The 14,849-nt window shown below is 35.2% G+C and overlaps 1 long non-coding RNA gene across 1 annotated transcript; it reads left to right on the top strand.

The window, feature by feature from the left end:
• Positions 1–584: 584 nt before the first annotated feature.
• Positions 585–4,871, top strand: LOC130046911 (uncharacterized). Its single transcript, XR_008795974.1, has 3 exons — positions 585–1,037; positions 1,900–1,966; positions 4,247–4,871. It is a non-coding gene; the product is annotated as an uncharacterized LOC130046911 (long non-coding RNA).
• Positions 4,872–14,849: the final 9,978 nt, after the last annotated feature.

Below are 14,849 nucleotides of genomic sequence, written 5' to 3'. Positions count from 1 at the left end.
ACTTGTAATGATCAATATCTACTGTCTAATGTGTTTAAAAGAGTTCACATAAAAATTAAGGTTATACATTATCACAGAAGCTCATTTTAGAGAGTTTAAGACTGATTCTATGTAACTATCAAAATTCAGTGGCCACGGTATGTCACAGATTTTTATGAAACTTTGTGTGTAACAATATTATGATAGATATAAAACAAAAAGGACATGCAAAGGTTTGACTTAGCAACGGTTGCCATGGAAACCGATCCTCTAACAACAGCTGGACAAGATATGCACATGTATGTTATATTTTGAATAATCAAAAATTAAACGCTATTGTTTATAAAAACAACAATTGTAAAAATTATTTTGAGCTAGGTTCTAGCTTTTAGAATTTTTTTTGTATTTATTTAATCCTTGGAAACAATAGAAATAATTATTTTTATGATGTATAAGGGTTTGATATATGTAATTTTTAGAGAGGGATAAAATATATTTGCCCAGTCATTTGGTGTAAACTCACATGCTAGTAAAATGTATTGAATCTTACTTTAAAAAAGTACAGAAACACATTTGTGGAGAAACCAAAGGTAAACACATAAACCAGTAGTTTCCTCTGGTGCACAAACCAAAATACACCAGAAAGAGTTATTGCCCTTTGTAACACTCTCTTGTATTGGAGATATGAACAGCCTTCATTTGTTTTCAGTATGGCAGGAGGTGGAAATTGAGTTTTTATTCAATTTGTTCTTCAGATGTTTATCAATATCAGATGCTCTTTGTTCACTTAATTCACTACCACGATCTTTATCTTCAATTGTGCTAAAGGATTCCGGTTTATTTCATGGAATACAAATCCGTTTGATCTTTGCCATAGTCACCGGACTCTAGCATCCAATCGTCTACGTATTCGTAGAAAAAGTAAATGTTGTGGAATTTAACGCTTTATTGCATCACATCCGATTGAAAAAATGACCTGGGAAACAGAAGGTTGACAGATATATTCATAGAAAATATGAAAAAGCCCTGCCTGTTGCCGTGTTGGAACTTGTATTGACGTAAGTATTCTATTTGATTTAGAATCCAAATTCTAAAGTAAAGGCTGAATAAAATGTATCAGAAAATTTGGCTTTTAGTAAACATATGAGAACCCCAATTTATTTTATACTGCCAGCCAGGCTAGTCAGCTATAGTGGTATACATGTAGACTGAACATTGTAAGTAGTCCTGTCATTTACTGCATGGGTGTACAATATATATAGAATACTAGTTAAGTATGTCCCCAACCTAACATTCACTCAGGGAGTTTCCTATCACATTTACACAGAGTTCAGGATCTGTAAAAATTGGGGAATACTTATAAAATCATGTTTCATGTGGAAATTTTCAAAAGGACTAGGCTTAATTTATGTAATACTAAGTGATGACCCCCCCCCCCCCTCTCTCTCTCTCTCTCTCTGACTGTCAAGTTTACAATAAAAACAAACATGTAAATGCCTGTGTGCATTCTAGATAAAGATTGTTAAAATCATATATATTGGTGAGCCAGGCTACTTTCAAGTTTGTTTACCTGTGGTAACCCTCACTAATATGTGATGGTTCTAATCTACAGAAGAAATCACACAAATACTATTATGATTTAAAGTTTTCTCATATCTGTAATTATGAACTTTAGGACACTTGATTTGGAAAAATTAAATTATGAAAAATTGATGATTTTGAATTGGGTCCTGTAACTGGGCCCTCAAATTTTAATACATGTAGGTCCTGTCAACTGAAGTAAATCAAAAAATATTAAATGTAAATTGTAAATATTCAAATACTTTTGAATTCTTACTTTTTCATCCAATAATCACATATTTTGGCCAAAGTACGTGACCACTATTTTATGTAATTAATGTGTGCTTTTCTGTGTTTCAGCTGTATGAGCATCATACTGTGCAAATCACCTAAAGATGGAGTTGACCAAGTTGCTGACTTTGAGGAGGTAAATATTCAGCATTAATACATACACATTGAATACATAATTTGAAATTCAAATTTGAATCCCAGTATTATAAATCCTAAAACAAATTAATAGATGTGGGGAATGTGGTACATTGGGTTTAGTTTCTTGGTTATAGAGCCTGCATGGAAACTGAATTCTCTAGAATAATCACAGGAGACCATCCATTTTTTATGCGACATGATGACTTGAAACGTTTTCATCACAACTTCCTAAAAAAAATTTATTACTTCACTTAATTAGCATACTAAAAAAGACTAGTTGTTTTGTTGTCAATGACGCACATATATATGTACACATGTGTATGAGCTCAGTATCATTTGTAAAAATGATTAATTCTAATTAGGTCAATGTTGAGAATCACTCAAGTGACCTACATGTTGCTATTTGTGTGCGTCAGTCATCATAAGACGTTAATTGAACATTAATATTTTTTCTTGATAACCACCCTTCCAATTCTTTTCAAATTTCTTTTAAGCATCTTTGGGACAAGGGGAATTAACATAGATTGTAAATCTAAGGACTCTGGATTGACGGTACTTTTAAAAATGCTCTATACCAAAATTGAGAATTTTGTTTTAGAACCAGGGTTTCATTTCTTCAATTTTATGGAGAAAACTTTTTCAGATATACACTTTGTTAAATTGTAGAGTTGGGGAATGGGGGGGGGGGTATAATTGTATTTGACATTTATTTGTGTCCAAATTATGCAATTAATACTGAGGATTTCAGTACTGTAGTAGTCTGTTTTTAAAACAACAGACACCTAGAATTAAGAGCATAATGAATGCATACATGTGATAAGGAAGGGGGGGGGGGTGACTTCATAATAATGCCTGAAAATTCTTAACAATTAAATTTTAACAAAAATTTTACACTAGAGATGCCAATTCAAGATAATTAACATGCTTTGTTTATTGACATCTGGTGTACATTTAGCAACAAGTAGTGTTGTTCATTGTGAAACGATAAATTGATAATGTACATGTATGCGTTGGTTGTACATGTGTTTTAGGCATATTTTATTGCATGTTTTGTTGTGTTTGGTTGTTGAAAATATTGATAGAAATTAATAATGAAGAATTGCTGATATACTAAGGACATCATGATTCTGATCTAAAGAAATTGAGGACTAGTTAATATTTACATACTTTGTTCAATCATGACCATACATTGCTTGCAAGAAAAACACACATGGGCCACATACATGTAATCAGTGACTAAGACATTTTGTTCAGTTATACTGTTTTCAAGCCATTACACTTAATTCTTCGAAAAATTCCTTAACTGGCAATTGATTGCAATCAGAAATTGCAAATTTTCTATTTATTCCTTACTTGACACCATCGAATGACAGTAATGTGATGCGCGCTCCCTGTAATCAGGGGGAAATAACTCGTATAGCATTGTGAAAAATGTAGCTCATTGATTATATTCATATACGTTTGAAATATTTTATGGTTATACAAGATTTTTTACAATAACTATTGAAAAAGACTTGAACACAATTTATGTTCATGTTATGCATAAATCTTATTAAATCATTGACTCCGCAAAATATTATGACATCACAGGAGGGTGGAACTACCTTAAATAAAGCTGAATGCTTATGAAGGAAAAACAGAAAGGGGTACCAAAATTGCGAATTTAGAAAACACAGGGTTGTGAATGTGGGTCCAAAAGAGTCATGTAGTGTATAACATGGATTTTGTAGCCCTTAGAGCTATAGTGATACTTTGAATTTTTTTAAATTTGATTAATACTCAGGTAACCAATAAGGTTTGTGGACATCTTGTTAATTTATGAGTATTAACACTATTAATAGCTCTTCAATACAGCATAAACACATGTATACAAACTGTATCAAAACATAACATCCTTTAGGCCAATTCAACTTAATTAGTAAGATTATCATCCTGGGTCACCAAAAAGTATGGGGCAGACTGTGGGAAGATTTTATTTTTTAATTTTTATTTTCTGAGACATATATTGATGACAAACAAGTTTTTGTCAACAGAAGTGCATAATTTAATGCCAGATATATAAATCTATGTTATTTCACAGATGATTTTTGAGGGGCGGGTGGGCGGGCATGATAATCTATCAACTAAGTAATTAATTAAGTGGTAAAATTACTATTCTAGCATCATGAATGATCTTGTACATGTAAATTTAGTTTAATCAAATTGAATTAGGTGTGAATTGTATGAAAATGTGAAAAATAAGATGAACTTTTCAATATTTGTTCAACACATTTTTTAGAACTTGAAGAGCAGAAGATGCATCCCATGACTCTTATATGATATAGAAGACAAAGAAGAGCTCTTGAGTATGGAAAAAAACCTGCGAGTTTTACAGTCTATGAACACACCTCACGACACAAGTCCATCCTGATTCAGTAAACTGTTCTTCTAAGGAAACACCATGACTTAGTTAAGATCAAGTTTTGGTGTCAGAAGACTAATGTAACTAAAACATTGCAAAATTAACCTGCAAGTGTCTTATGTGAGCCTACTGAATAAGGATTCATTACTGAACAGTTGAAGGAAAATCACTATCATAATGATTTTTAAAAAAAGATGATTGTGTTGTTTGGATAACATTGTGATCCATGTTTGTTGAATAAACAACTTTGCAAAAATGAGTTGTTCTGTGTTAATATTATAAATTTACTAATTACTGGTATGTCAACATAGATTACAGTAACACTGAACAAACTTCAATAAATTTTAAAGTTTCATGCAGTTTCTGCAGTAGAAAATGACACCTATTGATTTTCTGGTCCAAAGGTCACCAGGTGCAATACAATACTCTGTACAATTGATGTCTGACTAGTTTCTTCAGAACCCTTTGATTGATAGTGATATTTCATACAGGGGTTGGTCACGGGTAGTGTATGACTCCCATTGATTTTCAGGTCAAAAGATTAAAAATGGCAGGGGCCTCCGTGGCCGAGTGGTTGGAGCATAGCGTTCAAAATGACATGGCCTCAGTCGGCGCGGGTTCGAATCCCGCTCGCGCTGGTATTAAGTGAGAAAGTTTCCCAATTTACTTTCGGAAGGTTGGTGGTCTCTTCCCAGGTACATTGTATCTGGGTTCTCACTTTCACCAATAAACACTGGGCACCATCAGAAAACTGAAAAATTGTTGAGTGTGGCGGAAAATATCAATAAATCAATCAATTAAAAATGACTAGGTGCAATGTAGCTAGTACTCTATGCAATGGTGTCCCCCCAATATCTTGGGCCTGATGTTCAATTATGATATTTCATATGTTGGTTGGTTATGAATAGTAGATGACCCTAATGATTTCCAGGTCAAAGGTCAACAAATACAAGGCAGTACAATGAACAATTTATTGGTATCTACCCAATATCTTGAGAAGACTTTTTATAGTTATTGATAATAGTTTACATGACAATACAGTACATGTAATATAGCTCGTTTATGGAAATGATTGCAAAATCTACTTGGTGTTTGGGGAGGGGGGGGGGGGGGTCCTACTGGATTACATTTTATGTTTACATGTTTTTTTTAATCACTCTAACTAATTTTTATTAATATGTTAAACTTCTCCATGTTTATTTTTGAAATATCAATTGCTCATATTGTTCATTTTAACTGAAAATGGTGTAGGTTGTATTATTTGTCATTAGTATGAATTTTTGGCAAAATGCCCAAATCTACAGTTTTCGCACTACAATAGATCAATTGTACTACATTTCACCATTAATCTTTTTATATAAATTAGGAGTCTTTGATATGGACACCCTTTGATGACAGTTGATTATGCTGTATGTATTTTCCAAATTATCTAAATTCATCAACGAAATCCAACAAAAAATCCCGTTTTGGCAAAATGCCCAAATCTACAGTTTTCGTGCTACAATAGATCTATTGCACTACGTTTCACCATTAATCTTTTTATATATATTAAGAGTCTTTGATATGGACATCCTTTGATGACAGTTGATTATACTGTATGTATTTTCCAAATTATCTAAATTCATGAACGAAATCCAACAAAAAATCCCGTTTTGGCAAAATGCCCAAATCTACAGTTTTCATGCTACTACAGATCAATTGCATTACGTTTCACCATTAATCTTTTTATATATATTAAGAGTCTTTGATATGGACATCCTTTGATGGCAGTTGATTATGCTGTATGTATTTTCCAAATTATCTAAATTCATCAATGAAATCCAACAAAAAATCACTTTTTGGCAATGTGCCAAATTATAATACATTGGTACAGCGGTCAGTAACACACTCTTTACCATAGGTGGATATAGATATCATAAATAAGGAGGGAATTTTATGGGGAATCGAGATTTATGGAGAAAATTAGTTGTTTTTTTCAATTTTTTATATACCACAAGGACAAAACATGGGCAAAACGGGCTGAATTTTGTAGTTCAATTAGCCCTCATAGACTGCTGTCGGTTTCCATGGCAACGGATGGTAGAAATTCGGTGGTGGGGCTGAAATTATGTAAGATGGTGCAAGTAAAGTTAATATTGTGAAAATCAAAGAAATCTGTGACATTGAGTGGCCAGACCCTATCTGATTTCTTTGATTTTTACATAGAATTGATCTTAATATTTATTTTGTAAACAAAGATTGCAGTATGTTATTGTTTATGAAATTTCAAAAGAAATGGATATCAATCTAAGTTTATTATATCTTTCACATTTCAAGCATTTTTGGGGTAAATGTGTAATCTAATAGTCAAAATTTGTGACTATGCAAAATTAAGATGCTTTATATTACCAAATCAACATTTCACTTGTTTGTTTGTATACATAAAAAGACTCGAGTCTTTGTTTACATAACACAGATTTTAGGCTAAAATATTGCTTTTATTCTTGCATTCAGAAGGTCAAAATATTGTCTGTCAATATTAAATGAGTTATATTTTTAATGTTTACCATCAAAAATGAAAAATATTTTTATCAAAAATCGTGAACCAGTCCCGAAAGTACTCTGTGGATATTTCAAAATGATAGTACAATTTGTGTGAAGCTATTTCGGAAGGATTTTAAGCATGAACGTAATAAGTCATCGTATTTAATTTTTGATCGCATACCTTTTATTTCTCCGATGTAGTTACAGCTGCTGTCAATGACATTTTATGCCCCCCTTTGAAAAAGAGGGGGCATATTGTTTTGCAACTGTCGGTCGGTCGGTCGGTCTGTCGGTCGGTCGGTCTGTAGACCACATGTTGTCCGCTCAATATCTTGAGAACCTTTCACTTGATGATAATGCTATTTCATATGTGGGTTGGTTATGAGTAGAAGAGGACCCCTATTGTTTTTCAGGTCAAAAGGGCAAAGGTCAAGGGTCAATCTACTCTGGACATAGGAATATAATGTCCGCTCAATATCTTGAGAACCCTTTGCTTGAAAAACATCAAACTTAGCACACTGGTACATCCTAAGGAGTAGATGACTCCTATTGATTTTGAGGTCATATGGTCAAGGGTCAAACTGGGCATAGGAATATACTGACCATTCAATTTCTAGAAAACCCTTTGCTTGACAGACATCAAACTTGGTACACCAGTACATCTTCAGGAGAAGATGACCCCTATTGATTTTGAGGTCACATGGTCAAGGATCAAACAGGACATGAGAATATACTGTCCGCTCAATATCTTGAGAACCCTTTGCTTGACAGACATCAAACTTAGTACACTGGTATATCTTCAGGAGAAGATGACTCCTATTGATTTTGAGGTCACATGATCAAGGGTCAAACTAGACATGGAAATATAATGTCCGCTCAATATCTTGAGAACCCCATGCTTGACAGACATCAAACTTGGTACACTGGTACGTCTTCAGGAGAAGATGACCCCTATTGAATTTGAGGTCACATGGTCAAAGGTCAAGGGTCAAACTGGACATAGGAATATACTGTCCGCTCAATATCTTGAGAACCCTTTGCTTGACAGACATCAAACTTGGTACACTGGTACATCTTCAGGAGAAGATGATCCCTATTGATTTTGATGTCACATGTTTAAAGGTCAAAGGTCAACCTGGACATTGGAATATACTGTCCGCTCAATATCTTGAGAACCCTTTGCTTGACAGACATCAAACTTAGTACAGTGGTGTATATTCAGGAGGAGATGACTCATATTGATTTTGAGGTCACATGGTCAAAGGTCAACATGGACATAGTAATATACTGTCCGCTCAATATCTTGATAACCCTTTTGCTTGACGGACATCAAACTTAGTACACTGGTACATCTTCAGGAAAAGATGACCCATATTGATTTTGAGGTCAAAAGTCAATTGTTGAACTGGACATAGTAATATCTTGTCTCCTATATTTTAAGAATTATTTGCTTGATTGACACCAAACTTGGTACACTGGTACAGCATAAGGAGTAGATGACCCCTATTGATATTTAGGTCACATGGTCAATTCACTCTTGACATAGGAAGATATTGTCTGCTCAATATTTTGAATTGATGATACTACTATTAAATGGTGTGTGTGTATAACCCTTTTCAATTTTGCACCATGGGGGGCATATGTGTTTTACAAACATCTCTTGTTTTGATTTATAGTGGAATGATAAAAAATGTTTTGTTTGCAAATAAGAAATTTTAGAGACCGAATTTCGCTGTGTTTTGGTGCATAATATGAATGTCTCAGAAAACATGCCTGAACGACTCAGATAGACATCCTAACTTTTTAAATAATATTTTTTTAATGAAAATTGAAAATGTTATTTACGAATAGTTTTTAAATCTACGGATCAAATCTTCAAAAAAAACAAAAACCCTGTCAATTAGAAAAAAGGTATATCAGAGAAATACATGTATATTTTAAACAGAAATGGCAATGAAATGGTGAAAATTCAGAAATATTACGATTTTTCAAATTTGAACCAAGCCGATCGGAATTATAAAAAAAAAGTAGTCAAAGAGAACATTGTAATCAGAACACTACATTCCCTTGATGTAAAATGGATTACAAATCAATTTATAAAAGAAAACTAATTTCTTGACGAAAAGTGACTACAATTTAGCAACAAAATGATTATTTTAGCAATTTCTATCAATTTTGATTGGGATCGGCACTTTTGTTCTCTTATTTGAATATTGTGATATATATATATGAAAGGTGAAGATAACGAACAGTAATGAATCTCATAACTCCTATAAGCAATACAAAATAGATAGTTTGGCAAACACGGACCCCTGGACACAACAGAGGTGGGATCAGATGCCTAGGAGGAGTAAGCATCCCCTGTCGACCGGTCAAACCCGCCGCGAGCCCTATATCCTGATCAGGTAAACGGAGTTATTCATAGTCAAAATCAGTGTGCCAGGAACGGCCTAACAATCGGTATGAAACATGCCAGACAGCATTTATAACGACCATAGAATTTGCAAAATGCTGACTTCAATCGACACTGTTGAAACCCCTGTACCATCAACCTGTTTTTCAGTAGCTTACCTCAATTTAAAAACTACTATACACAGAACAAGCTCTTGCGTATCGAATCAGTTGAGAGATATAAACACCATATGCAGGTGATAATGGAATATTGCTACATAAATATGGGAAGTTGACGATAAAGAAGCTGAAATCATCCCGTTTGTCATACAGTTGAGTTGTCAGTTTGCCGTCAATGTCTACTTTCAATAAAATATCTAAGTATGAAGCAGACATGGACGACTCTGTGGTGTATGAAAAATGATATTAACGAAGTGAATTAGAAGTGAATTAGTAGTGAATTAGAAGTGAATTAGTAGTGAATTAGAAGTGAATTAGAAGTGAATTAGTAGTGAATTAGTAGTGAATTAGAAGTAAAATTAGTAGTGAATTAGTGGTGAATTAGTAGTGAATTAGTAGTGAATTAGAAGTGAATTAGTAGTGAATTAGTAGTGAATTAGAAGTGAATTAGTAGTGAATTAGTAGTGAATTAGAAGTTAATTAGTAGTGAATTAGTAGTGAATTAGTAGGGGTTGGCTTTAGTCAGACTGAGAGACACTACAGTGTTCATTTTCCACATTTTAATCAATGAAGTGTTTGTTTTAAATACGTATTGATAAAATTATAAAAATCATATCGATACTGACAATTTTGAACAATTTGGATACATCAATTTAATCTCAACTGGGATTTGAAGATCATCCGGAATTCAAAGGTTTCTTCATGCTAACTCGAACTTCTGAATACTTATAAGTTATGTCACGTGATTTTGAATGACAGGAAAGGTGATGTGTAAAATAAATATCTACATACCACTTAGGGGGTTCACAAGTATGAAATTATTCCCTGATTCATAATTTTAACAGAAACCCTTCCATGTTCCTATTGATCAATGTTTTTACAACTTCCACATGTCGTGTTCAGATAAAAATAGCACTTACTTTTAAAGTAAGGTCGTCGTGGCTAGTTCCAATGTCAGATTTAGAGGGGACCAGGGCCCCACTCCTTTTTTCGCAACAAATTGTTAGTAAAAGTCCAGATTTTGCACCCAAAATGGCTAAATACTTTGGCAAATATTTAATTTTCACATACCCCCTTTGGAAATCCTAGATCCGCCACTGAGTCTTGTGTGCTTTTCTCCTAGCTCTTTGTTTTCCAAGGGTCATACTGACCCCAAAGTAAATTTTAGTTCATATATCAGTTTTATCTCATCCTATTTTGACATCTTTTCTCGTATAATCTGTCAAACTTCTGGATATATTCACTACACCTTCGGTAGCAGGGGACATTTTCGCACTATAGGCCCGGTCAACTCTTTCAAAAAATAGAAATACCCCATATTTGAAGTGATATTACATGCGTAAAAATGTATACAATAATTTTAGGATGCATGTCAAATGTAGCTGAGTGCTTAATAAAAATGTTGATATACAACATGTAGGTGTCACCATGATTCCTAGCACATAGGTGGGTGCAAATACGAAACTAAGACACGTGCCGGTCAGTTGCTTAAGAAATTCCGGTGAAAACATGCAGGGTCCAGCAAAAGGTCTGTAGCTGTGGGGGAAGGTCGATGGCCCCATATGAAAGGTAGATTTTTGAGAAGGGCAGATAGGATTCTTGATTGTGCACAGTGTCTAAATCTCCATGTTTGGTACTGTGATGGTGTGGGGGTGGTGCGGATTAGCCCAAATGAGAGAAAATCAAAGCAAATAAGGGGAACCTGCTCAGAGCATGTTTTGTGCACCAGCACCAGTATTTATAGAATACATGTAATTTAGGGTCATAATTTATTAATTAACTACACTAATATGAAATACAAGTATTGACATAAAAGGGGAATATGATTTTTCATTAGTCTGTCATAATCTGACTTTGATGTATACCCCCTATCCACATGTTTCAGAACCAAAGAAACTGTCACCTGTCACCTTCTCTCATTGGACGACATGCTGCGCTGATTACCGTCTATGCGAATGCGTCTGTAGACCGAAAGGAGGAGACTCGATATTGTGTATAGACCATCAAAAAGTATTAAATTTAACGTTAAAACGATAATTTTAAACTTGAGATAAGTGTGATTTTCGAAAAATTCATGCATTCAACTATGCAACAAAAATTGAGAAAGCGCTGGGAGAAATGTCATTTATGATTTTTGCGCAAAATGAGCTATAGTGTCTCTTTGATAAAATAGACAGTTATCTCACAGAGTACTAATTTGTTGTACGCCCCGTGTGATTGGTTCGCAAAGACATTGTTTAGTCTCGGGATCATCCAAATGGTCTCGGGATTATTCGCGGACCAATCACACGACACGTTATAAAATTGTATACTATGTGACCTTTTTGGCTGCCGGTGGAAGAGAAGAAGCCCTGTCCGATCAATGCACGCAAGATTGTGTCAAATAAAATAGATGAGGTGGGTTTGTAGTTGAAGAGACTTGTAGTATGACATCACCCTGACCTGCCGCTCGCCAAAATTTCTTAGGTAACGCTGTAATTACTTGGAAAATGTGCCCCGAAACGGGGACCCCATGTTTGTTTACAAATTTTTGCTTCATACCTTGTGTATTTTATTGTACCGGTAGAAGGCCAATTTCTAAAGCTTACAAAAAGCATGAAACGATTACATAAATCGAAAGAGGGATGAGATAGATAGGGAATTCACACATTTCAGAGAAATTATTGCCACAAAAAATTATCAAAAGGGGGAATAATATCCATACTTCAGGTGCCTGTGCGTATACAAGTATCTCTTTACTTTTAAATTACATAACAAGGTAAACCTTTAGTTGATATATCTGCAATACTGGGTTATATCCTGATCATTCCATCGATTAATCCTGTGCATGACAGTACATATCTGTTTAGTTTTGATGCATTACTGAAACCTGAACAGCGAAATTTGAATATCAGACTGGTACTTAATTTTGTAGGAGTACAGGATTCTCAGAGGGACGTGGACTATCATTTTAGTTTTTGCAAATGAATTTCACCGCTGTTTTGTGCAAATGGGAAATGAAGTTTGTAAGTTTTCGTTTTTTTCCTTGGCTTACAGATCTTTGATACGGATAAATAAGAAAGAAAGAAATCGCCACAAAATTGCTATGCATATTATGTTTATAAATCACCCTGTTCTCATAACAAAATCGAGAGCCACTGTATCAATTTGGGTCTATCTGTCCGTCAAAATGTCACATTGCTGTTCATCGTATCAACAGTGATATTTCCCGAAGATTCAAGATATAAATAGAATCCTTCGGTAGGATATGTAAAGAGGTGGATTGAAATGCCCCCAATCATTAGCCAATCAGATTACAGCAATTTTAACCAATCAGGACTAATTGAATTAACCAATCAACTTGGAGCAAAGAATATAGATACGGCTGCACGACCTTATTTTGTTATTAACCATATCTAAGTGTGATTAATTGCTGATGGTGTGAACACCGTATCGTATTGTTGAAATGGGTATGAATCGGTCATTTGCTTTTGGTTGCATTTTCTATCACTCTCCCCTACATCATACTCTATCATCGTAGTGGTTTGTGTGGCGTTGGCATTATGTCAGGTCAGAATTTGTCTGCTGACATTGTTCGGGGCTTGATCCTTGGCCGGTGTCAAATGTCTCATGAACACACTTCGTCACATCCAAACTGAATACACTTTCATCCCTACATCACTTACTGACACCCACAACTGTCAGACACTCCTGAAGTAACACCTCTGGTGGTGGGAGTGGCTGACGTTTATACTTTTTAACCTTTAAGGGCTGCTGCAGTTATCAGTCAATTCTGCTGTTATTTCCCGGCTATAACACCTGCCCACCGCCATAAAAATTTATACACCAAAACAGCCAAACATACCATAAACATATCATTTACCTACATTGTATGACAGTTCTAGCTTATACCTTTACCCAAATGATATAGCCATTCAACTAATTCCTTTTAATATACATGTACATTGTAAAAATACAAGAAAAAATGTAAATACTAGCATGCATGTCTTTCCTTACAATAACAAAAATTACAACCAACATTCAAACACTGCATAGATAAGTCCCTAATATTAAAACTTCCCAATTAGGTCTGTTATTCAATCATTATTACTATGTTCAGGCATATCCTGGTTTAAATATAGGATTCAGAATCCCATACCCTGTATCATCAATAAGCGCATGCTCCTCAATAGGATATATTTAAAGCTCTCTGTATTATAGCTTAATTAGACAACATACACTTAAACTATCATTTTTTCTTCAAATAACGCATCGGTGCTAGAGGCCAGCTATCTCTCAAAGACAGTTGTCTAACGCGTCTCCCGTGGCTTTCTCTTAAAGTCATGGCCGTGCGAGCTTGGTCAACTCTACGTTAAACACTTTCGGTCATAAATACATTTGCACACACAACTATCCTTCTGATTTCGGGTGGGTTTCTGCACTGGAGAGGTAGAGGGCTTCATTCCGGACCTTCTTTGCCGCTTCCTCAACACAGTCTCCGAGAAGACCCGTCTTCCCGGTTTTACTGCGGGAGATCCGAGGGTCGATCGGCCACAGATGAAGATTAGCAAGCTATCTTCAAGAAGCCCTTCTCCCGACTATACTGTGGGGATCCGGGGCGATCGACTAGAGGAAGAGGAGATGGACCCATCCACCACTTTCTGGAGGACCCAACCATCCCCAGATATTCAAGAAGACCCGTCCCCGTTCCCAGGGGATCCGAGGGACGACCACCATCGTCGCCTCCCCGCAACAAAACTAGTGTAGCAGGGCCCCTACTGGGCAGTTTCTTCACCATCGTCGTCATTCTGTTATTCTGTTCACTTGATTCTCTGAGAGTGAACGTAAAGCCGGGGCTGGTCTAGGAACAGTGTCGGAAAGCAACAGAATTGTTCAGCTATCCACTCAGTTCCAGGGTAAGGTTCTGTGCCTGTGTTACTATGCTTTACATCTATTGTCTTGGTGACTTTGAGCAATAGTGTCTTGATGAATTTTGCATAGTGTGATTTTAGCAATAGTGTCTTGGTGACTTTTGCATAGAATTAGGGAATTGTGGTGGTTAGGTTTCGGTAATTGTGGGCTGTGTCGGTGAACAACAGACTTGTTAGTTTTTACCGAAGCAGTAGTTTATTATAAGATAGGGTCTATTTTATATTTGCGATCTAATAGTGTATTTTGTTTATCATCGTTATTTAGTTCTTGAATCATTATCCAAAATAGAACCGAGGAAAACGATATACATATATTCTGGGTCTTAGTCAGTTACCCGGTTGAGGTTTTTCCATTATATTTGTTATCATTGATCTGGTGTCGTCTGCTGAGAAAAATTCTAAGTTTTGTTGCGATTTAACTTGATTCTTAGGAAGGAAACCTAAGCGGACCCAATTAGTAATTTAAAATGAGTTGT

The sequence above is a fragment of the Ostrea edulis genome, chromosome 6, assembly GCF_947568905.1.
Source record: "Ostrea edulis chromosome 6, xbOstEdul1.1, whole genome shotgun sequence".
NCBI classification, from domain to species: domain Eukaryota; kingdom Metazoa; phylum Mollusca; class Bivalvia; order Ostreida; family Ostreidae; genus Ostrea; species Ostrea edulis.
Note: the sequence above shows the minus strand (reverse complement) of the source record. Positions and strands in the feature narration are given on the sequence as shown.